The sequence below is a fragment of the Gymnodraco acuticeps genome, unplaced genomic scaffold (assembly GCF_902827175.1).
Source record: "Gymnodraco acuticeps unplaced genomic scaffold, fGymAcu1.1, whole genome shotgun sequence".
Lineage (NCBI taxonomy): Eukaryota > Metazoa > Chordata > Actinopteri > Perciformes > Bathydraconidae > Gymnodraco > Gymnodraco acuticeps.
In genome coordinates, this window is record NW_022989931.1 from 1,283,117 (window position 1) to 1,307,715 (window position 24,599).

At 41.1% G+C, this 24,599-nt stretch overlaps 1 protein-coding gene across 1 annotated transcript in view; it reads left to right on the top strand.

Moving 5' to 3' along the window:
* kcnq5a (potassium voltage-gated channel, KQT-like subfamily, member 5a) overlaps positions 1 to 24,599 on the top strand; it is a 131,973-nt gene that overhangs the window by 63,040 nt on the left and 44,334 nt on the right.

Here is a 24,599-nt window from a genome sequence, read left to right on the forward strand (position 1 = left end):
GGAAACCAAACAATGGTGTAGCTGTATTAAAGTCCGAGTGGAAGCAGTCCTGAGTAAATCTGATTTTGTCAGAAATCGTGAGAAAAGCGGGAGAAATATGACCCCGGGAGGAAACCGGGAGAGGGCAATGAAATCGGGAGTCTCCCGCGAAAATCGGGAGGGTTGGCAAGTATGGTGTGTGTGTGTGTGTGCCTGGGAGTGCGTCCACACCGTCCACACTAATGGATGGAAAATCTCTTTATACACTTCAACACAAGATCAAATCATCCCTTACTCGCACTCCCATACACAAACACACACGGAGAAGATCTGCCCACGTGCGTAAACACACATCCCACATGGACACAGTGACAATGTTCTTCTTCTTCTTCTTCTTCTTCTTCTTCTTCTTCTTCTTCTTCTTCTTCTTCTTCTTCTTCTTCTTCTTCTTCTTCTTCTTCTTCTTCTTCTTCTTCTGATTGTCTTCATCAGCTCAACACACAGACAGACACACAACAGCAGTCTCTTTTCCTTCTCTGTTTCGTGCTTCTTTTGGCAATTTAAAAACAACACTGTCATGATCGGTCATGATCCAAGTCCTGCTATTAAGTTAATTACAAGCCAAAAGTGCTTCATATTCAAAATGAACTCATGGTTTGATTTTGCTCTCAGTCAGAGACTCTGACATGGAGCTGGTGTCGTGGACAATTAGCTTTCCAATTACTGAGCATAAAAGATAGAAGAGTAAAGGCTAGCTAATGTATGACTTATACTTTATGTTACCATGTCATAGCTCTGATGCTAGTCACGCAAGCTAAATGGCTCGTCTTCTCAGTTATTAAAAAATATCTGTATTTACCTTTATGCAGTGTTTCCGCCAGAACAGGGCTGAGAGCGGGGGGCGTCACGTCGTGTCACGTGACAACATTTTGAGCCGTCTTAAGTTATAGATACTATCTCTTTACGTATTACGGCCCGTCTACACTACAGGCGTCAAACAATGCTTTCAACGCTTCGCCCATTCATTTGAATGGGGTGACGTAGGATATTTTCAAACTTCGCCGAACTGCATTGTGGGTAGCATGGCAAGGCGTTGCAAGCATCGCGAGCGTCTATCGGCGTCAAAAGTTGAACAATGTTCAACTTTTGAGGCTCGATGCTTTCGAAGCTGGCGTCAGCCAATCAAATCCCGTTTTTGCAATTCCCGCCAGTACAAGCGCTAGCCAATCAAACCGCGTGCAAGCTGGGAGAGCCAGACCGCAGTTCATTTCCTCATATTCCAAACGAGAAATTACGGTAGCAAATCACCCGGTTCTTTCCGACCAGAACTATTTACCGGGATACAAACCGGAGGAACCAGGCATGGAGGGAGGTAGCAGAGACAGTGGGTGAAACTGGTAGGTTTTTGCCTGTTTGGGGATTTTATATCCAGTTTACTTCGTTTTAACATTTCTATTGCTTTGTATGTCGGGGGCGGGAGATTCATGTGATTGGTTGTTGGTCGCGTTGCTCGCAAAAAATCGCCAAGCTTCAGACACGCCCAGCTTCAAGATTTTTTGATGCCTGTAGTGTGGACGGGCCGTTACGGCCCGTCCACACGGCGGCGTGCGTTGTCGCTTGCCGGCGGGGGGGGGGGGGGGGGGGGGGGCTGAAACTCGACCAACAACCAATCACATGAATCTCCCGCCCCGGACACACAAGCACGCGGTTTGATTGGCTAGAGCTTGTACTGGCATATGATTCGATTGGCTGACACTTCCGCCGAAGCTTCAAAAGTTGAATATTGCTCAACTTTCGTCGCGAGCAACGCGAGCCAATCTACGCTTCGCTCCCACAATGCAGTTCAGCGAAACGTGACGTCACCCCATTCAAAGTGAATGGGCAGAAGCGTTGAAGCTTGCGTGGACGGGCGAAGAGCCGGCTCTTTCAGCTCCCAAGCGGCTCTTCATTTTACTACAGGTAACCACGGAGCCTCAGTTTCGCTGCTGCGAGGCTCCGGCGCTCGCAGTTGACGCGCGTGCTCCACTAGCACCCCCGTCAAGGCTCGCCGGCAGTACACTTTCCGTCACAGGAACACGCTTTGCTGGCGGCGAAAATAATCCCACCAGACTCCTTTGCCCCTCCAACAGAGGGATGCAGGGTGTCCGCGGGGTCTTAAAAAGTATTAAAAGTTGATCAATCAATTTAGCGAAAATGAAGGCTATTAAAAAGTATTAAGTCTGTAAGTCTGTATAGTCCCATGTCGTGGTTCTTTACACAAACTTAACTCACACCTTGCCAAACCTTAGTGTGTCATATTGTTGAGATATTGTACTGCAATAGATGCTTTGAAGATGGAAAATCAAATGAAACATTCTTAAGACTTATCACTTTGTGTCAAGGAGTGAACTCTGAGGCATGAACTCAATTGCACGACTCAAACTCAGATTCGGATAGTGTTTCAAAATAAGACTTTACTAGGATTTGCACAGTAATGAAAACAAGGAAAACAAAAACACTCTTTCGAGGAAAACTAGAACAGTGATCGATAACATAGATCCGTGAGAAGTCCGTGAGGTAAGCAGTAACGTAAGTCATAGAGAGACAACGAACTGACAATGAACAGGAGGGAGCTAACACAATATATACACAGGTAAAGGGGACACAGGTGGAAACAATCAGGGCGGGGAAAACAATCAAGGATGCAGGAGACAAAAGGGGGCGGGGAGCGTGGAGGCCGGAAATGAGAGGGAGAATTAATTAAGGGAATAAACATAAAGCACAGGACAAAGGGACATGACAAAACTAACATAAAGAATAAACTTTCACTATAAGTTTCTTGGACATGACACTTTGAAGCTTTTATAACTCTTTTTTTATTCAATAGCTAAATGATTAAATGTACTTTTGACTGTGAGGCATTGCCCTCAGTTGTGCAATACTACACCATGATAATATCTACTAGATAAGAGGGGGATGGAGACCAACCCGTGTTCATCGGTGGTTACTGCACACGATCATATCAAATGTTTCTCACACACACAGAGAAACATTGGACGTACATTAGAGCAACACATAATCCCTTATTATCCCCAAATAAATACACACTCCAGAAAGCATGTCTGACACACAGGAGAGTCAGTATCTAAATGTCAGTCTTTTCTATTATACAGTATGGAAGCACAGAGAAGAGCAGCTGCACTTGCTATCACAACAGACAGCTCAGGAAATAGCTAGCAGTCCTGGACACACACACATACACACAAACCACACACACACACACACACACACACACACACACACACACACACACACACACACACACACACACACACACACTGTCAATGTGCAACAGCTGGGCAAAGCTGTAGTGTAAAGGCATGTGGTCGCAAGCCTCTTCAAGGCTCCTGTGTGCAACAGAGTGTGTTTCTGAAGACCGCCAGCAACAGTGTCTGGTGAAGATAAAGTAATATATAGTACATAGGTTGTTTTTTTCATCTTTAAATAATACTCAAAAAGTATTGTAAAAGAGAAAGAGTCTGAACAGAGGCTTTAATGTTGAGACTTTGAGTTAGAGTTACGTGTGAATCAAATGAAATATAGAAAACTGAGACAATGCTGGATTTAAAACAGTGTACTTTTGACGCTACTTTGAGTCAAATAAGTCATCAAACCACATATGCTGAATCACATTAGCTGCAGGACTACAGTCTGTCTGATCGTTAACCTTGTGTCCAATTGCTTTATGGACTGATTGCAATTTTGCAAGTCTCGAAACACTAAGCTCTTCCATGACGACTCGACTGAAACTGATTCTGTGAACTATTCATCAAACCATCAATGGCTTCTCTCTTCCTTTTTGTTTCCAACTGGTCTTGTTGTTTTAATTTAATGTAAAAACTGTGTACAAAGAAACCTTGCCAATCTCTATGTGGCTCTGTCTGACAGCCCTATTGGTGGATTCAATCTAGGGGAAGTGGAAATCGTTCCAAAGGAAAAAGAAAGAAGATTGACAGGAGATGTACTGTAAGAATCAAAGAAGCAATACAACGGAGAAGTTAAAAGGCAGATAAATAGAAACAGCCAGACAAGTAATTGATGGAAAAACATCCTGAAGGCATTGCAGTGTGTAGTTAGTGTTAATCAGGGCGAGGAAGAGCCTCGCTGGTTTCTCTTGATGAGAATTGGCGTTTAATCAGCTGGTATAATGTTTGGGCTTTGACAGAACCCTGTGGTCGTGGATGGGAGGCTTGTGCATCCATGTGTGTGTGTGGCAAGATATTGGGGGGTAGACCCCAATCAAAGCAAAGCAGAACACCCAGCAGCCCATTAAAGGGTTAAATCACAGCCTTCTGTTGGGCTCTGTTCTCCTTTACAGTCAGATCGTCACAGGCAGACAGTAGTGAGAAGTTCAGAGCCACAGTTCTCTCTGTGATCGAGAAAGAAAAGGTGATTTTGTCCGTCAATCTCCACAGTTTTCCAAAGCTTCATCGTCCCCGGCTTATCAGAAGCTTCTTGGCGAGAAACACCTGAAACAGTACAGGATTTTGGGCTCACTTTGAGCATCCTATAGGGTGGGGGGAGGCAGGTTTGTCTTTGTACAGCCAGGGAAGTTTTGACATAATGACGAAGTATCTGCTAGTTTGAAAATCCCTTCAAGTTGTTTTCAGTCTGTCAATGTGTATTGTATCTATTCTTACTAATTTAGGGATACATGAATAATTCAATTTACACCTCAGGGCCCTGATCAGGTGCACCATACTGATTTGTTTTGTTGGAGACAGACAGCGTTTGTGGAAGTTTGCTGCATTTATTTTGTGGTGGCAATAACCAAATGAGTGTTAATGTTAGCTTACCACCAACTATAAACTGTACACTACCAATTAGTTAGTTATATTACAACTGTATAAATGAATGGAAACAAATAAACCAAAACTTCAAGTAGCCCACAATACAAACCTCCAGGCCGGCTGTTTTCTATTCAGACCATGAGCAAAGTCATATTGGGTAACGAACAACAGCCACCACATGCCCCCCCCCCCCTCTCAAATCATTGAGTTAGACCAGGGGTGTCAAACTCAAATACACAGTGGGTCAAAATTAAAAAATGGGTACTAGTCGAGGGCCGGACTGGTTCAATGTTTATTGCAAGACTTATTGAAATGAACTTATTGCACATATTAAACCTGGAACTAACAAAGCTTAAATTATTGCCTACAAAAACAACATGAAACATTAAATAATCAATGCAAGTTCATCAATGTTTGGGCTCAGGCTCTGAGCTGAGGAAATCCTCAGGGTTGAGTGAAGGTGTGCGTGCAATATACCGGCGGGCCAGATCTAATAGTAATTAGAAATTATTCTGCGGGCCGAAATTAAATCCATCACGGGCCTGATTTGGCCCCCGGGCCTTGAGTTTGACACATGTGAGTTAGACAATGAATGAAAAGCCAATGCAGTCGAATATATTAAAGTACTTCTTTAAAATGTCTTCATGGGATCATGCACGTGTTCCTTCCACTTCTAGTTAGTGTGTGAATCCACTAACAGTTGTATATTGAAGGAGAAAGCTGTGAGCTTTCCCAGTATTTCTCATCCATGATGGATTACTTTATTACTTCAGTCCACATCAGCACCAAACAATCAAAAAGCCCTCACTTTGATTTCCAGTTCCTGGCACTAAAACCCCAGCACGCTGCTACATTGATGTTTTTAATTGAACTTTTCTTCTGTCAAATTTGATTGTAGCTGAAAGAAATATTTCAGCTTGACAGTAATTTGTTTTTGATTGGCCAGATAGCCTCAGACGTGTGAGAAACCAAGTGATTTTACAAGACTCAGACCAACTGATCATGATGAACAGCTTAATATATCAAATCAATACCAAAGAACACACAGATGTCCTCTCCGCACACAGAGAGGGGATCGAAACAGATGCTGGGTGTTCACTTGCCTTACCCACATAACACAGACACATTTTGCACATCTAATTGATACACGGCTTCAATCATAAACAAAAATGTTACACACATTATACACAAACACTCACACATTAGATTGGCCACAATTTTCCCTCCAATCAGACATCAAACGTCAGTCTGAGGGCTTTGATCTGGGTGTCATTGGGGCACACGTTTCTCCTATCTCCCTCCATCAGCAAATAGCCATTTGTCCCTATCGCTGATTATTCATCTTATCTGGAGGCCATCAGCGCGGCTGATTAGGACATTCCCGACATTCCATCTTTTCCTCGCTTTTGGAATGTCGGCATTTCTGCTGCTCGTTAAAATGCTGGCTCCGACTGCACGCTTTCCAGAGTTATTCCTGTTTTCAATTATGTTCTATGGTATTGTTTTCATTCGATTCTATTCACTAATAATACTAATAATTACAACAGCCCCTGCACAGTTTTACTAAATGCTTACATGATCAATTACATTGCAATTAAAGTGTGAAAAGCTTGGAAATACTGTCTCTTATCACCTGCATCTGCAAACACTGCGTTTTGTTTAATGCCCTGTTACAGTGAGTGTTCCAGCTACTGTAATTGGACTTGGACACTTGTATTTCACCTGTTGGTGCTAACACTAATGGTCCTCTGCAGAACAGAGTGACACAGCCAGCTCGACCTGCCAGACTGTATTTCACAACTAACCATTAGAAACGAAGATATATGGAGTCCAAACAGAGTCCAGCGTGCGTACTCACAAAGCAGAGGGATATATTCTCCTCCAATTACACATCATTCTTCCTTTGTCTGCCACTCTCTCCACTAATGGCCACTGCTGCACTGATCCCTCCAGCTCTCGTCCTCACGAGCTTCTCCACTCTATTTTTCTGCAAGTCAGACGAGAATAATTTCTAAAATGTATTTCAAAAAAATGTGCTTTTTTAATATTCTTAAAGCTTACGGTCCTTTATTCTTTGATCTTGTCCGAGTCGCTTGGTTCTCTGACGGTTTTTGCATTCGTCATCCATCCTATTTGAAAGTCCTTTTTATTTGATTTTGAAGCCTGGTTGGTTTCAGTTCAAGTTTAGGAAGTTATATGAGCCGAATCTCACATTATTTGTTAAAGAAAACTGACCAAAGTGTTTGGATGCTTTTGAGATTTTAAATACTGTATAGTTAATGCAGTACACCAATGTTGTTATTAAAAAACAATGATGACACAAGGTAGAAAGAAAACATGACATGCAATTGAATGACATGCTGGCTGTTTTTATAAATGTTGTTATAAGGTATAGGCATGATAGTTGTCTATAGGGATGGGTACCGAGCCCCGGTTTTAAACGGGGCCCGGGGCTGAATTATTAAAGACCGTGGTACCGTTAAGCTCCGACGTTATCGGTCTTTTTATCGGTACTGGAGACATGTAAAAAATATTTCATATGTATTATTGCTGCACAAACATTATATTCCAGTTTTAGTGTCGCCAACTCCGTTTCTAATATGCAAAAAGACTGCAAAATGAGATCTCTCTCCTCCGTCTGTGTGCGAGGGGGCGGGGCAGTTTACACACACGCAGCTGCTACATGCAGCAACACACACACACACACACACACACACACACACACACACACACACACACACACACACACACACACACACACACACACACACACACACACGGAGGAGATGGCAGAGAGAACGCGCTACGAGGTGTGGTTAACCTTTACCCGTCTCGATGTAGACAATGCTCGTTACCAAAGGTGCAATTAGAGTTTAGCATGTAAGGGCGGTAACACGAGCAATTTGTCGAAACATTTAGCAAAAGTGCTCCACATTCAGACGGAGAAATGCACCGTTTTCTAGTAGCTCTGTAGCCCCATCCACTGTTTACAATTCTGTCATCAGATTATTTAATACTATTTGTTAAAAAATTATTGTTTCTCCAAAAGAACCGATAAAAGTACCGTTAAAAGACCGGATCGATAAGCGGTATCGATAAAAGTAGTAGTACCGTTAAAACCTTAACGATACCCATCCCTAGTTGTCTATGACATTTGGACCAAGTAACGTGTTACATTTTTTTGTATGCCTACTGGTCTTACAGTATGTTGCCTTGAACTGAATCATAAAACTGCTGCATGAATCCATGATAGACGCCTGGTCAAGGGAGGATGCATTCAAGAGAGAGTTGATTTCCTTTCCATGTCTTGATTGAAGAAGAAATATCATGTAAAAAACTGTGTTATATGATCAATCAATCAATCAATCAATGTTTATTTATATAGCCCAATATCACAAATGTTACATTTGTCTCAGTGGACTTCACAGTTTGTACATAATATCAGTATGACAATATGACACCCTCTGTCCTTAGACCCTCTGTCCTTAGACCCTCTGTCCTTAGACCCTCTGTCCTTAGACCCTCACATCGTACAAGGAAAAACTTCCGGAGAAAACCCACAGTTTAAAGAGAAAAATGGGAGAAACCTCAGGGAGAGCAACAGAGGAGGGATCCCTCTCCCAGGACGGACAGACGTGCAATAGATGCCGTGTGTAAATTGAACATAGGTAGTCCAAATGTTTGGAAATGCATGTGTGTATAATAGGAAGATGAATCCACGAGGATATCCATCCAGGACCTATGATCCAGGACCACAGCCACGACTCAAGAGACAGGGCTCGCGATGTGGGACACAGGACCGCAGGATCATCCATGACTCCGGATCCCAGCATATATACATGTAGACACCAAAAAGAAAGACATTTGGGGAAGCTGGGTTAATCGGAACATGAGAGTACACAGGTATAGACAGAGAGAAGGAAGAAGTATGATGTCCCCCCGACAAACTAAGCCTATATCAGCAAAACTAGGGGCTGAATCTAATCAGCCCTAACTATAAGCTTTATCAAAAAGGAAGGTCTTAAGCGCACTCTAAAAAACAGATAGGGTGTCTGTTGCCCGAACACAAACATAAGCTGATTCCACAAATGTGGAGCTTGATAAGAAAAGGCTCTGGCTCCCATTGTACTTTTAGAGACTCTAGGAACAACCAACAACCCTGCATTCTTGGAACGCAATGCCCTAGTAGGACAGTAGGGTATAATGAGTTCTTTAAGGTAAGATGGCGCCTGCCCATTAAGGGCTTTGTAGGCGAGAAGAAGAATTTTAAATTCTATCCTGTGTTCTATAGGGAGCCAGTGTGATGACTATAAACTTCCCTTAACGACATCTTCGAAGTGTTTGTTTGCTCTTATCCCAAAGGGAAAAAAATACATTTTGATATGGTTTCTTTAGCCCTCTCAAACTCATATAGCTCTCTTTGAAGCTTTTTGTTTGACCAGAACAAATAGAGGAAAAAGAGAGAAAGAAAAGGGGGACAATACCAGGAGATGAAGCTGATTTCTTTCTAGCCCGCAGGCTGACTGTGCCCTATTTCCACCAGACTGGAAATGTGGGGGAATCTCTCCTTTTCTTAGCCTTCTTATAGCTCTGTCTTTCTCTTCTTCCATTTTTCTCCCTACTTATTAAGTCTCCTCTTCTCTTCAGGGTGTTTTGAAGCATCATAACTCTGCCTGCACAAGAGTTCATCCATCAAATTCAGAGCCGGATCTATGCAAAGGCAAATAGGAAACATTCAAGCCTCCTTGCCACTAAGGGGTACAAAGCACTGCCTTCATTTAAAAACTACTCTTTTAAAATATATATAATTAAAAGAATATAATCTATATCGGATATATACGGATTATGTGTAGACTTTTGCTACGCACTACAATATAAAGATGTTCCCTTAACATCTCATATGAAGGCAATTGTTACTTGTAATATGTATTATTATGCCCAGCATTGCAGCCTGCGACAACATTATTACACTTAATAGAGAGGCGAAGTCCCTCCCTTTCCGGGGGAGCTCCATGGGACCTTATTTCAGAAAAATTATGTATTGAAGTCCGTTTGAATTGTGCCACGAATCACACATATGATGTTTGTCAATTTAAAAGATAATTTTGCAAGTCAAAAAAAAAAAGTAACACTTTTTTTTGTGTGAACCGCTCAATGAACTACATCTCCCGTCTCGCACCACACACCAAGACGGCCGTCACGTTGAAACATTTCACTTCTTTCTTTCAGAAAGAGGCGGAAAGTATTAAACGAGGTGAAAATCACTCCAACTCTGGGCACGTTGAGAGCTGTACATACACACAAGGGGAGTTAGTCGGTCCGTAAGAGCCAGCATGCGGGACCGGGACTCTGGGATTTGTAGTCTTTCTAGTTGCGTATTTTCCATAGTCTTATATTTCAACAGTTTTACGACAAACTGACTTTTTTGACATGGAAATTATTTTTTAAGATTGACAAACATCATATGTGTAATTCATGGCACAATTCAAACGGGATCGAAAGATAAGTGTTCTCTCTCCATTGACTTTTTCCGAAATAAGGTCCCATGGGTCGGAAGTAGATGGGCGGGACTTCGCCTCTCTATATTTTCTTACATTTATGAACAAATTAATACTTTTTGTTATGCAAATATCAAAATGTGGGATTGAGTGTGTAGTGGTCCCTGAAAAATACAATCTGCCTATAGTGCAATCCATTTATTTATTTTATTTGGCTGTGGTCTAAATCGATCGTATACAACAACGATTTGCATGAACAAATGTTTTAAATATAGTGTATTATTAACTTTGACTACTTTCATTTGTGCTTGATCTCATTGATACTTAAACACACCTTTTTCATAATCTAAAACAAAACAGAGAGAGGTTAAAGTCAACGTAAAAACACAAAACATTATGAGAGGGTTATTAAGAAAACGTGTATTGTATCCATCATCTTAGCAAATTTAAAATGTTGGCATGGAAACATCTTCAATTGCGCTGCTTATGGTTTCTAATTCAAACTAAATGAAATGAAGAACCCATAAAGCAGCTTCCCTGGCTCAATCCTTCTGGAGCTGATGGTGTGTGTTGTGCTGCCAGCCCCAGTAACAGCAGCTAGTTGGGAATGAATCATTCCCAAACTTAATTTGCTTAACATTGCAGCAAAAAGACGTCAGAGTGCAGGTCACACTGATCGACTAACAATGAAATGTTCAGTGACATTTAAAAGCTGCTCACGCCACCTTCTTATTCATGGAGATTCCTCCTGATAGATCAAGCTTCAAACAGGCTTCTTTTGTTTCTGTTTCTGATGACTGATAAGTTAGACCTTTACCCACAGACACCCCTTTCTCCTTTCAATATTCACATCTTCTAGACCTTTGAAAAAGCATTAAAAACCAACGGATCAGAAAACAATTTAACCTTTAAAATGAATATGCCTTTTCTGCAGAAGAACAGATGGTAACGTGTGGGAGGATGTATGCGCTGACACACTTGACAGCTGGTTGGACTAAGTGTACAATAACCACAAATATGCATATTTATGCACGCACACTCTGCACTCGAAAATGCAATATGCAACACGTCTACAGTATTTCAGAACAGAAACACTTTTAATGGCGTAAGCCGCGCTTAGTCAGCCTGTCTCCAGACGAGTTGCCCTGTCTGGGTGTGAAGGGAACCAGTCAGCCATCTGTCGGTCTAATGAGCTGACTCTACTCCACCCAAAGCATTTCAACACCTCAGCAGCCCTCACCCCTCCATCCACAGCCTCTCAGTTTGTATGCACCTCTCATCATCTTCTGCTTTTGCTCAGCACTAGGAATGTAAAAGCAAAACATGTTACAGAAATCACAAAAAAGTCTAGGGCAATATACTTTAAAGGTCACCTATTATGCAAAATCTACTTGTTCACGTCTTTTCTACATCAACATGTGGAAAGAGACTCTGAAAGTTTCAGGAACAAAGATTCTCTCTTTTTGTCCTGATCCATTTATATAAAAACCTGTCTGAAAATGAGCTGATCAGATTTTGGCCACTTTATGATGTCATAACGATTTTTTGGCTTGTGTAACCATTGTGTCACCAACAAGGTAACCCCCCCCCCCCCCCCCCCCCCGCCTTATCACCTGAATCTCCTCCTAGAGCACCTTTGAGTTATTTTTAACCAAATGTCTCTCAGAGGGGCGTGGGGAGGGGCTCCTTATTTTCATCTGAAGTAACAGACAGAGAATCAGCACTTTGGAAACAGGGCTGAAACAGAGGGGATTATGGGTAATGCTGCAATGATCTGTTTGGTGTTTGGAGCCAAACACTTCAGAGACAGGTTTTGTATATTTCTGAGACCTGTAATATATTGATGAAAACCAGTATAATAGGAGACCTTTAAAGGCTATATCATTGTAAAAATACTGTTTTTGAATGAAGTATTGTTGGAATGGAGGGCTGTCCTCTCCAATATCATGAATCATATTATTGCAATTTAGTGAAAATAATCCTATTTAGTTGTTTTTTCAAAATTATGCAGCACACAGTTATCGACATGTTTTGTGCTTTCTATCCGATTTTGCTCTTTATGTTAGAGAAACAGGTTATTTCAAACTGCTGGTGGTTAATGTATTTTTTTAATTATACAATTGAAAGGGGTACAATGTCTTGAAATGCATAATAAATGCTAAATACATTAAAAGTGATCGATTTAGATTGAAAAAGCAGAAGAGCCTCAGTTAACCCTCTCCAACTTAAAGGTGGGGTAGGTGATTCACTTCAGAAACACTTGTTGTTATATTCCATTGAATGCTCTTAACATCCCGGTAGCAATGAATACATTAAATGCTTTGACAATAAATACATAAAAAAATGTCACCTCTGGAAGCCGTGGCGCTGTACAAAGCACGACCAATCATCTGAGCCGGCCCGGCTAAAGTAACTGGATGGCCTACCTGCCTGTCAGCCTTCCATCTGTGCACAAACTTATCTCGTGCCCTCATTGGTCATGTGCGCGTTCGTGTGTGTTGGAGGAGGGACTCTGTAAGGAAGTCTGAAGGAAGGGGCAGATGTTTTCCGGTTGTGTACTTTCAAATTCTAGCGCACTCGAGCTGGGTCCTCCATTCTTACCTACCCTACCTTTGAGGGAAGTACCTTTTTATTTGTCAAGTCAATGTGTGAGGCAATTAAAATGTAGAGGTTTACCAACTATGAACTGCAACATCCCTGGTTTTAATCTGGCAGGGGGTGCCGTCTCATTTCCTTTTTAGAGCATAAAAACCTAAAAAGAAATTCTCGAAGAAACAGTCAGACTGTAACACATTGGTTTAAAAGAGTACACCACCAATTTAGGATTGAATCGATGCAACAGAAAAAGGGATAAAACATGTATTTATTCCACATTTTTGTCTGGTGGGTTCACTTCCCAGAATGCAACAGTTTGTTGAAGACGACTCAACAGTGGGTGTTTCTCAATGTCGAGTAAAGCTGCTCCAGAGCCACTATTTCAAGCATACTAAGTCATCGAGTGCCACCGAAGCACTGTTCCCATTTCCAGCATACTTGGAATTCTACCGAGCCCGGCGTACTTCGTAGCGAGAAATTTCGAGGCTGCACATGTGTCGACTCCGCGGTCTTAAAATCCCCACAATGCTTTGCGCACGGAACAATTTCCCCAAATCTGTGGTGGAAAATGTAAGGCGGGGCCTCTCATATGACGCACACCTGCACACTTGCTAGCCTGTTCCACTCTTCGTTTTCTGAATGCCAGGAAGTATTCTTGCCTCGCTTCTGAAGCAAGTGACTCGGAAGACATGTGCTACCAAGCAAGTGTCCTCAACATTGAGAAACACCCAGTGACTCAACAAGGGAATTTACTTAAGCCTCAAAAGGATTCTAGAAACATTTGTGAGCAATCGACACGTGCTGGGTAGATTAAAAAATGCAAACATGTAGGAAAGGTCATCTTTAATTAAATATTGCTCTGAGGGATACGGTTTTAAAATGTCAAATCTTCAGTATCTTAAATTCCCCCTGTTTCTGCTTAAAGGCACTCTGTATTTTAGAGTATATTCAATAACACAAATCAAACGTAATAAAACAGAATAGACCTTTAGTTTGCTTCTAAACTGTGGAAACTACACAAGTAATAAAACCTTAACTAAGTGCACCCAATTTTAAAATAAATCTATACATATTAAGCAAGTAAACATGCTTTCCAAACTACCTTTTAAAATGTGCCTTGTTTGCCAAAATACAGACGAAAGGAAAGAGATAGATTCCAAACAACAATATTGTTGTCTTTGCTGAACCGAGCTCAATTAAACTGCACAGACATTGAACCCTGTGCATTGTTCTGAGTAATGAGCCTTCATCACATGCTGCTATAGCTCATATTTAAGTGGCAGTAAATAAAGCTGTCCACTAAACCCGGTGGATTTCCTCAGACACAAAAGCTACATGGCCCTCTGTCATAATGCGAAATATTGCTTGCTAAGTGGAAAAATGGCACTGTTTAGTCCACAGATAGAAGAGGGAGGAAAGTGTATCTGCTAAATGTACCAGCAGACGGTTTATTGCAAAATAGATAACTTCAGGTCTACAGCGTCTGCAGAGTTGTGCTTCTATAATTCCTTTGGCTCAGAGGTTTGATTTGGATGAGACTGTGTTTATGTGTTCTCTGATTTCTCCGAGATCAAATGATAAAAAGCGTTTGATATAAAGTTCAAGGAGAAAGAGATCGGAGCTCAACCCTCTCCCCTTCTATCATGACATTTTTGGTGGTTTAGTTATTGGTTCAGTTTGTTTTAATTTCATACAGAATACATTTTGTTGTCTCTCTTTATATTTTATATATTCTTTCTGTCACGTCTGACATCTGCTGAGCAGCACTCAGAACAGGAGTCAACTGGTATTAGTGTTGAGATGGGTGCTGATCTGTGTGTGTGTGTGTGTGTGTGTGTGTGTGTGTGTGTGTGTGTGTGTGTGTGTGTGTGTGTGTGTGTGTGTGTGTGTGTGTGTGTGTGTGTGTGTGTGTGTGTGTGTGTGTGTGTGTGTGTGTGTGTGTGTGTGTCACTGTGTGTGTTTGAGAGCCTTTAAGCCTGTGTTTTTATGAACCCTGTTAGTTGTTGGCCTTCTTTTACAGTACGTCAGTCTGTGTCTAGTTAGTGAGAACACACACACACACTCACTCACACACACACACACACACACACTAAAAGCTTTCCGACTCTTCTCGCACCCGTCACCTATCCTCGGTTCATCCCACATCATGGAAAGTTGGCTCCTGTCCGGCTCTTTCTTTCTTTCTCTCTCCTACACTTCTCTATCTCTCTCTCTCGGTCTGTCGTTGAGCTGATGAATAAGGAAACAAACGGCTGCTTCTTACGCTGGAATATTACTGATGAGGAGACATGCTCAGACATGTCAACAGGGGTTGAATCCCTCTCTGCTACTCAATGTCGGTAGGTTTTATTAAGATGAGGGTACACATTTGCTGTAAAACAAAGACATCTAGTTATATTCCTAATCTCATTCATCACTGGAGCATCATCCAGAGGGTCCATATATCCTCCTTCAATGCCATTACCCTCCCTGCATCTGTTCCTTCCATAACTATAACTATTGCTTAAAGGTCACCTATCATGCTATTTTTAGGCAATAGCATAGGTCTCAGATATATAAAAATATATAAAAAACATGTCTATAAAGTTTAGTGTTTTGCTCAAAATACCAAACAGATCACCCATTCTAGCCATGCCTCATATCCCTCCATTTCACTTCCTGTTTCAAAAGTGCTGATTTGGGGTATAAAGCTTTTTAAAAAACTAAAAAGAAGGGGGCTGAGCTCATGCGGGACCCGGCAGCTACTGTCTAAACTAAATACTGCCGTGATGAAACGCCATATCATGGATTATCAAGGATTCTCTCTGAAACAGTATGGAGCTCAAAGGCTTTCTCTCTTGCCGGTTATACCACAAGGTGAGTTTCTTTTTATTTCCTGCTTCTTCACACACATGCTCTCCAGTACAGGTTAGCTCTGAGTGTTAGCGATGCTAATGTAAACACCGACCATATTACGTCCAAAACACTCGGGCATTGTTTCTGATAGCAACTTTTCTGATTGGGCCGTGGGTCCACATTTCAGATATTACGTCGTATCGGACGCAAATCTGGATCAGCTCCGTTGTAGCCCCGTTTTTAAAGATTTGGGTACGGAGGAAAAGAGAGGGTTTATTTTCTAACGCTGCATGAGTTCCCCGACACACCGGGGACACATGTTTATATATAAAAGACATCAAAAAGTGCATTTTGCATGATAGGTCCCCTTTAAACAGCCTTGAACATTTGACTGATCATAGCTTGTTTCAAGTGTTGCATGGCGCATGATGGCTCCCCAATGTAACATGCTGGCTTTATCTACACTGTCAAATCAAAAGAAGAAAGCATTGTATATGTATGTATCTGTCTGGACAGAAAACCATTCCTTTACTACGTCTTCTGTCTGATTGAGTTGGCCTCCAAAGATTCGTTTTTTGGAGTTCAGAGTAATCTTAAAGGGGCCCTATTTTGCAAATGTTCAGGTTCATATTAGTTTTTGTGTGCCTCTACTGTTTCGACATGCTTTAATGTTCAACATTGTTCTTTATATTGCTTCACACATGCAAAAAAAACCTTCAGCCCGTGTTCATGCCTTTGTGTCAACACAGATGCGCCTCTTTTAAAGCTTCTGTAAGCTAGACATTGGATTCCTTCCCGCTCCAGCTGATCCAGCTCCTTGGACTTTCTGAGGTGAATCCGAGAAGTACAAAGCACGACCATTAGTGTTGTTGATCTGTGTTGTGATGGAGTAAGAAACCTCTCAGAAGTGTGCAGGGAAAGCGGCGCGTGTCCTTGGCCCCGGCTCTGTTTGGTCAAGTAGTTGCTTAGAAATAAAACCGTATGTTTTATCGCTGCCATCATCAGGTAAGATACTGCACTCGACTGGATAAACACAAGGATTAACTAATAGACCGTTGGCAAGGAGGCGTCCTGGCTCCATCCCTCTTCCTCACTCCCTCCCCCCTTTCTCTCATCTTGCCTTTCTCTCCTCTAACTTGTTTCAGTCAAACCTCCCTCTCATGTAAGTTTGAAAGTGTGAGAATAAGTAGCAAACGTTACCATGCACTGCGAGAATACTGTAGGCATTGATTAGAATAAAAACATGATCAATGACTCCAACAAGAGACTGAAAGGAAAGAAGAGAGTGACTGTGCTACCTCTGTCCTCCCTGTTTGTCATCTCTGTTTTAATATCGCTCTTCTTCTTTGTCTCTCTTGTTGTATTTCTGATGTACAGATCTACCAGGCCGTTCCTAGAAGGAGAAAATATATTTATAGCAAAGCTCGATCTTTATCTCCCCATCGCAGCCTCCTCATCCAGGAGAACCTGCTGATCTCACTCCTCCTGTAGTCACTTTAGCCGCTTTCACACCAAGTACTTTGCCGTACTTAGTTCCCAGCACTTAGTTCCCAGCACTTAGTTCCCCTATGGAACTAAAGAGCAGATCGCGTTCACACCAGAATAAGTTCCCTGAGGGAAGATTACGCAAATGAAGCCGCTGACGTCACTTCTTCTTCTTCTGCTTAGGGTTTAATCCCCGGAGTTGGGGACCTTCCGAGTAAATCGCCAGAACGCCGACACCTCCTCCTCATCTCCACCGCTCGCTCCCATGTTTTCTTTTGTGTTGCCATAAGTTAGTCTCTCTGCGTTGGTGCGGGGCCAATGCTAATGCTAATAATGCTAATGCCAGCAAATAAAATGGCGGCTTCCGAGTTTTACGGGGCGTGGTTTGCAATCCGCCCAGCCAATCAGAAATTGGAACTTTTTTCTCCCCAGGAAAGTCTCACCTCTCTAGCAGGGACTGAAAAGGGGGGAAACGTTCTCGTGAACTAAGTTCTCTTTTTGGTGTGAACGCAAAATCCCAGAAACTATTGGAACTAATCGGGAAAAGTACTCCGGTGTGAACGCGCCTTTTGATTCAAGATTTTCTCTTTTTGACATCTCTGCTGCTGTTCTTCTCTAACATGACGCTCCTATCTCCTTTCACATCCATATTTTTCTTCTGTTACCTTAACATGAGGCTTTCAATCTACTCTGGCCTCAACGACTCGCTCACTTTCTCTTTTCCTCTTTCAATCTTTCGCTCGCTGTTTCCGTTCCCTCCCTCATTCTTGATTGAAAGGGTATGCACGGTTGGCAGAGAAATAAAGAAGGAAATAGATAATGATACCAGACCGTATTGTGTGGAAAAACCTGACCTCGCACATAGCCGATGTGTCACACACACACACACACACGCACACACACACACACACACACACACACACACACACACACACACACACACACACACACACACACACACGCACTCCTTCCCATTTTCAGATGTTTATTTCATATAAACACATAGAGGAAAACATGTGCTCCCTTTTAAAGTATTCCTCTCCTTTACCATACACATATTTATTATGTATACGTTCATATTTACATGTGCGTCTTTATTCTTTGACAATACATAGAATAATTTATGCTCTTCATGATTAACTTGCAACATTGTAGATTTACAGTGACATCTGAAAGTCTGTTGGATGATTTGAAATCTTCTTCCACTTAGATGTGTCGTCTGAGCTGCAATTTATCATCTGTGTAAAAAAAGTCAGATAGTCTCCTCTGAAGTTGTGTGGATGGCGTGTGTGTACTACTCTCCACTTTATGTATATGTTATTTTACATATCAGTGCAAAACCTTTAATGTAAACAAAGCTTGACATAACTGGGCTCACCCCAACAACCTTCAATGTGAAGATGAAGACTTAAGAGGTGCTGGTTGGTAGATGAGTTTCCCTTTTGCTGCGGTCTTTAAACTAAGCGAATACAATTGGCTGCTGGCAATGTCTTCATCTTTAAAAACTAATATAAGAATGGTATGGTGAGTGGTGGTGCATTTCAATTTTCAATGTATATTATCCTACCGACAAAGCAGCGATATAAAGTTATAAAATATAACTTGGTGGACCATCAGTCGTGGGAACATTCTCACTATTTAATGACAGACATTTTCACAGGAAATTGTAAGTTGATTCAAAATACTGTGGATTGGAAAGTTTAATATTCATCAACGTGCTATTCAATTATTTAAAAAATTAATTCACAAACATTATGCGCATAATGAGGCTGCAAATCTCCAAGGACCTGATCTCACACACACGCACACACACACACACACACACACACACACACACACACACACACACACTCACCCTCACGCTCAGGCATCTTTAGGAGCTTGCAGAGAAGTTTGAGCTGCACATGGTTTGGTCTTCAGGTCTTCAGGTCTTTCATCAGTAGGAGTGCGTTTGTCGGGAAAGCGGCAACTTCTCTGTAGTCCACTGAGGACGTCAAGCACCAGCTTTCTTTAATAGATGTTGGTTTGACATCATGACGTCAACACTCTGCTCAGATATTTAATACAAAAGGAATTGACTGGCATTTCTCCCAAAGCACATGACACGCTCACTTCCACTGTGGAATAATATGACTGAACATCACAAAAAGCTGCAATATCAACCACACACGCCCGTTTTGAGAACGTGATGCACTTCTTGTTATAGTTAGATAAGAAGATCAATACCAAACGTATGTCTTTGGATCTTTTGGATCCAGAGCCAATAGGGGATTAGTTTAGATTGGATTAGCATGAAGATTGGAAGCATGTAGAAAACAGCTTGCGTCTCCACAAATACTTAATAATAATAATGAATACATTAAATATTAAAGATTGTTATGTTACGCTTAACTAATAATGTTCTTGTTTCGCATCCATACATAACAGACTTCAGATTTATATTCATCTTCTTATCTAACTCTTGACAATAAAGGGAGAAGGCAAATTTTGTAAATAATCCTTTAAAGCCACTAGCATGGAAAAGCAGCTGCAATTAGGGAACCTTTTGATAACTGTTCTTAGATATTATTATGGAGCTTTTATATCCCAGTGTTTCTAATCAAAGGCAGTGCCATGCAGCAGTAATTCTGTAATTCACCATAATACTGAATGTACAGCCAACCTGTAATGGTAGCTGTTCTTTTAAATGTGAGGTTTGTATGACTGCAGGATGTATTATAACTTCTTTCAAAGAAACATAATGTGCTTCTGAAATGATACATGTGGCATATTGTAGGCGCAATTACATTTCATATAATGGTCTTGTTTCTCCCGAAGCTGAAATGAAGGCCTCTGGACAAAGAAACACCGCTCGTCAGTCTCCATATTCAGGCACACTGAACTCTGTTTGGTTTGAATTACTTCACCCTTTTATAAAGCCTTAACGTTCTTTGATGTGAGAACACAAACAGGACTCAGACCTCGAGAATAAACCTTTCGTTAATGCAATTTCTTGATGTTTAATTTCACAACATTACACTCTTTTACCCTGAGAGATTTCATGTGAAACTGACATTCAAATGAGCGTTTTATTTAACTTTATTATGGGTGAAAGTCAGTGAAATTCAGTTTGCTGCCAAATAAACGTTGTAACCAATCTCGATGTTTGTGCAGTGAGGCTCACAGTAACAAGGTAGGAAGGTAAAGCCAAATTCAGAGCTACTGTATCACCTGTTTACACAAAAGATTCAAGAGAAAATAAGGCAGAGGGCTCTGGAGAGGAGAGGGGAACGAGGCACATTCACAGAAAACAAACACTCTGAGATCTGCAGAGATGAGAAGACTGTAAACATCAGAAAGACAGATGGCATCTTCAAGAAAAAAGTTGTGGAGAGGGACCAGCAGGCTAGCAAGTGCATATGTTGCTTGGATCCTGCTTTATGAATTTTAATGTGTATTTGCTCATTAACAAGGTTACCATATGACTCACGGATTGAGCGGTTTCCTCCGAGCAGCAGAGGAGCGTTTGGGGTCAGGCAGGCAATGAGGAGGGCTCTGATTGGACTTCTTTCGAGATTTAAATAAAGTAAAGATGCAATATGTCTTCGTGAAATTAGAAACAGTGTTTAATGGAGATTTTTCTTGGGGTATATCAGCGTTTTCACATCTCCAAACTGATAGGAACTTCAGTGTTACTGTCAGAATGATGACTCAGCATGTATGCAGTTATTTTAAACCTGAATTAGGAAACAATATTTTGTTTCTCACCTCCTTTGTTTTCCATTGTAGTCTTTGTTGATCCATACTGTGTCTTCAGAGATCAGCTCTGACATTTTTCCATCCCAGTATGGCTCATAGCAATGACAAGTTTCACGTTTCAAATTGTCAACAGTAACGGTTTCTCCAAAGGAGGGACTATTTCCTCAGTATAAATAACTCCACTAAAGGGCAAGGACATTGTTTCTGGAAAAACGTTTTGCTTTCAAATGTTTTGATGCCATTTTCAATCGTGTGAGAACCACAAATGGAAATCCATTCAACCCCTCATTATGTTTGTTCACATCTAAAAACCTGGTTAAATCAATAGGAACATATATGCTTACATAGATACCAGTGTTGCCAAAATAAACCCATCCTTTGTCACAGGTGATAAAGGTCCCATGTCATGGCCATTTCTACTGATCATAATTCCATTGTTGAGGTCTACTAAAATAGATTTACATTGTGCAATTTTCCAAACTCACATTGGTTTCTCATACAGCATCTCTGTATAGTATGTGTATTCACCAGGTATTCACTCTCTGATCTAAACGGGTTGTTGGAGCTCCTGCCCCCCCCTCCCTGTGAGCCCAGTGTGCTCTGATTGGTCGGGACGTTGCGAGGCTCGCTGCTCAGTGAGCTGGCTTACATGGTGTGGTTTCCGGGTCGCCGATACAGCGGGACAGCGCGAAACTCATCCTGAGCACACACAAAGTCACAGCCGAAGTAAAAACAATAAGTGTGGCTTGATATTGAGTAAGAAAAAGTTTTATAAACGCTGTGAGAATGGGTCTGCGGAGAGCATTTCTCCGCGATCCCAACTCGTCTATAGAGTGGCGAAGTCACGCCCATCTACTTCCGGTCCATGGGACCTTATTTCGGAAAAATTATGTATTGAAGTCAATGGAGAGAGAAAACTTATCTTTCGATCCAGTTTGAATTGTGCCATGAATTACACATATGATGTTTGTCAATCTTAAAAAATAATTTCCATGTCAAAAAAGTCACAATTTGTCGTAAAACTGTTGAAATTAACTGTTTGTTATTTTTTAATAATTCATATGAGCTGTTTGTATCCAACAGTTAAAATGTTCGAATTACATTGAACCAGAATTGTCCCCCTTTTTTCTTTAACAGTGAAGAAAATTGGAAATTGGAAATTAGAAATTCTTCTGGACGTGTTTCATTGTGGTGATAGTGTAAGGTGACTGTTCGAAATAAAGACTGAAGGAAAGAAAAAAAATATATATAAGACTATGAAAAATACGCAACTAGAAAGACTACAAATCCCAGAGTTGCGTAAGTGATGTCACAATTGTTTTCCTCCACTAAGAGATAGCTACATATGGTGCTGGCTAAAATAAGATAACTTTAACAAGATGCCTGTGTGCTTAGTACCAGGTTGTTATCATACCAGCAATGGGTCTTGCTCGTTCTTTCGCTTCCCGTCTGATGAAAGGACCAGGAGTGGCTGGATCAAGTTAGCTACTTACAGTAGCTAGTAGGTAGCACGTTAGTTAGCATTACAGCCTTGTCATTTTTATTAGCCTTAATATGAAGGAACATTAAGTAACCCAAAATGTTAAACAGTAAGAGTAGTAGTCATATTTCGTGAACCCTTTGAAGAGTACTGTCACCGGTGTGATCATTCTATAATACACAATTTAAGCCCGGGGGAGAAATGCTAACGCTAGCATCGGCGATCGCCGATCTTTTCTACTTCATGCTATCTGCACAAATGGTTGACATTAAACATTAAAAAGACCAGGCAGTTCAGAGAATCAAAGGAAGGCAGGCAGGCAGCTTTGCATGACATTCTTCTGGACGTGTTTCATTGTGGTGATAGTGTAAGGTGACCAGATTTTCTAAATTAAAACCGGGGACATTTTGAGTTTTGCGGTAACATATCCAATTTTCTTCACTGTTAAAGAAAAAAGGGGGACAATTCTGGTTCAATGTAATTCGAACATTTTAACTGTTGGATAAAAACAGCTCATATGAGACTTCAAAGGTCTTTAATTTTGAAACTGCACATCAGATTGTCCTGATTCTCTCTGAGTGATTAGATGGGGTGTCCTGCTATCACCCTGGAGTGAAATAAACATTTGATACTGGATCGTTTTTGTTTTATTCTTATCTAAAAATAGAGGGATGATAGCTCATATATGAGACTACAAAGGTCTTTTATTTTGAAACTCTACATTAGATTGTCCAGATTCTCTCTGAGTGACTAGATGGGGTGTCCTGCTATCACCCTGGAGTGAAATAAGTCTTTGATAATTTGACAGTTTTTTATTTATTCTTGTAAACAGAAGGACGATAGCCCATATGAAGTGAAATAAGTATTTGATTGACTTCGAGTGACTATTTGATTATGGACGGTTTCCATTACATAATAATCAAAATATAGATGGACAATAGATCTAATTTGAGATTTTAAACAGCATACATTTTAAATTGTGCTCCAGAAAGTAATGTTATTTTAGGAGTGTTGTGAGATGGTGTCAACATCAATTGAAATGAGTCACCCAGTGGAAATGTCAGATATGTCTTCATAACTGTATCCTTACATTTTACATTCACTCAGTTATAATGTGGTAGTTATATACGTAGTATGTTTTAAATTATTATTGATCACATTATATAATACATATTTCTTAATTTAAGCTCCAGTATATATGAATATGTTTGGTGTGTTTTTTAGGTATATTTGTTTTTGACCGAGTAAACGCTTTTATTTTGAAGGCAGTTTTTACAGGCCTCTACCGTAATGCATAGGATATTCGCGCACCGCAATCAGACCGCAATACAACGTGCGGGCTGGCTTGACTGTGTTTTCCGAAGTGGGGGCTGGCTTGACCACAGTCTGTAGTGTTTACCCAGTGTTTCCTGACATGAAACGTTTTATTTCACGTTGCTATGTGTTTTTAACGCATATTAAAAAACGGGGACATTTCCGGGGACAGGGCAATACAAATGGGGACTGTTGGACTGTCCCCGGAAAACGGGGACGTCTGGTCACCCTATGATAGTGAGGGTAGTCAATCGTTTTGTTGACAAGACAGTAGTGAGTAACGGCCATCTTGGTGACGTGTTATGTTCGGCGAGACCAGAGATGTAGTTCATTGAGCGTTTCACACAAACAAATGTGTTACTTCACAGTTTTACGACACTTTTTTTTTTTACTTGCAAAATTATCTTTTAAATTGACAAACATCATATGTGTAATTCGTGGCACAATTCCAACGGGATCGAAAGATAATCTTTCTCTCTCCATTGACTTCAATACATAATTTTTTCGAAATAAGGTCCCATGGAGGTCCACCGGAAGGGGAGGAACTTCGCCACTCTATTACCAACCAGGGAGCTCTATGCAAGTCAATGGGGACTCCCTGTTAGTTGAACATGTACGCTAAAGGTCCTGGTGTGTGAGGAGCTCCGCGGATTGGTCCATTTTGGTCCAAGAAACAAATGGAAAAAGTGAAAATCTCCAACGAGCCGTTATGGGGCAGCATAGACAGGTATTTTCTGTGTTAGAGTTGTACTCGCTACAGGGTGTACTTTGAGGGTTTTTAGACCGTTTACATTCATAACAACCTTCATAACACACAAGGGGACGGGTAATAACCAGAAAAGCATG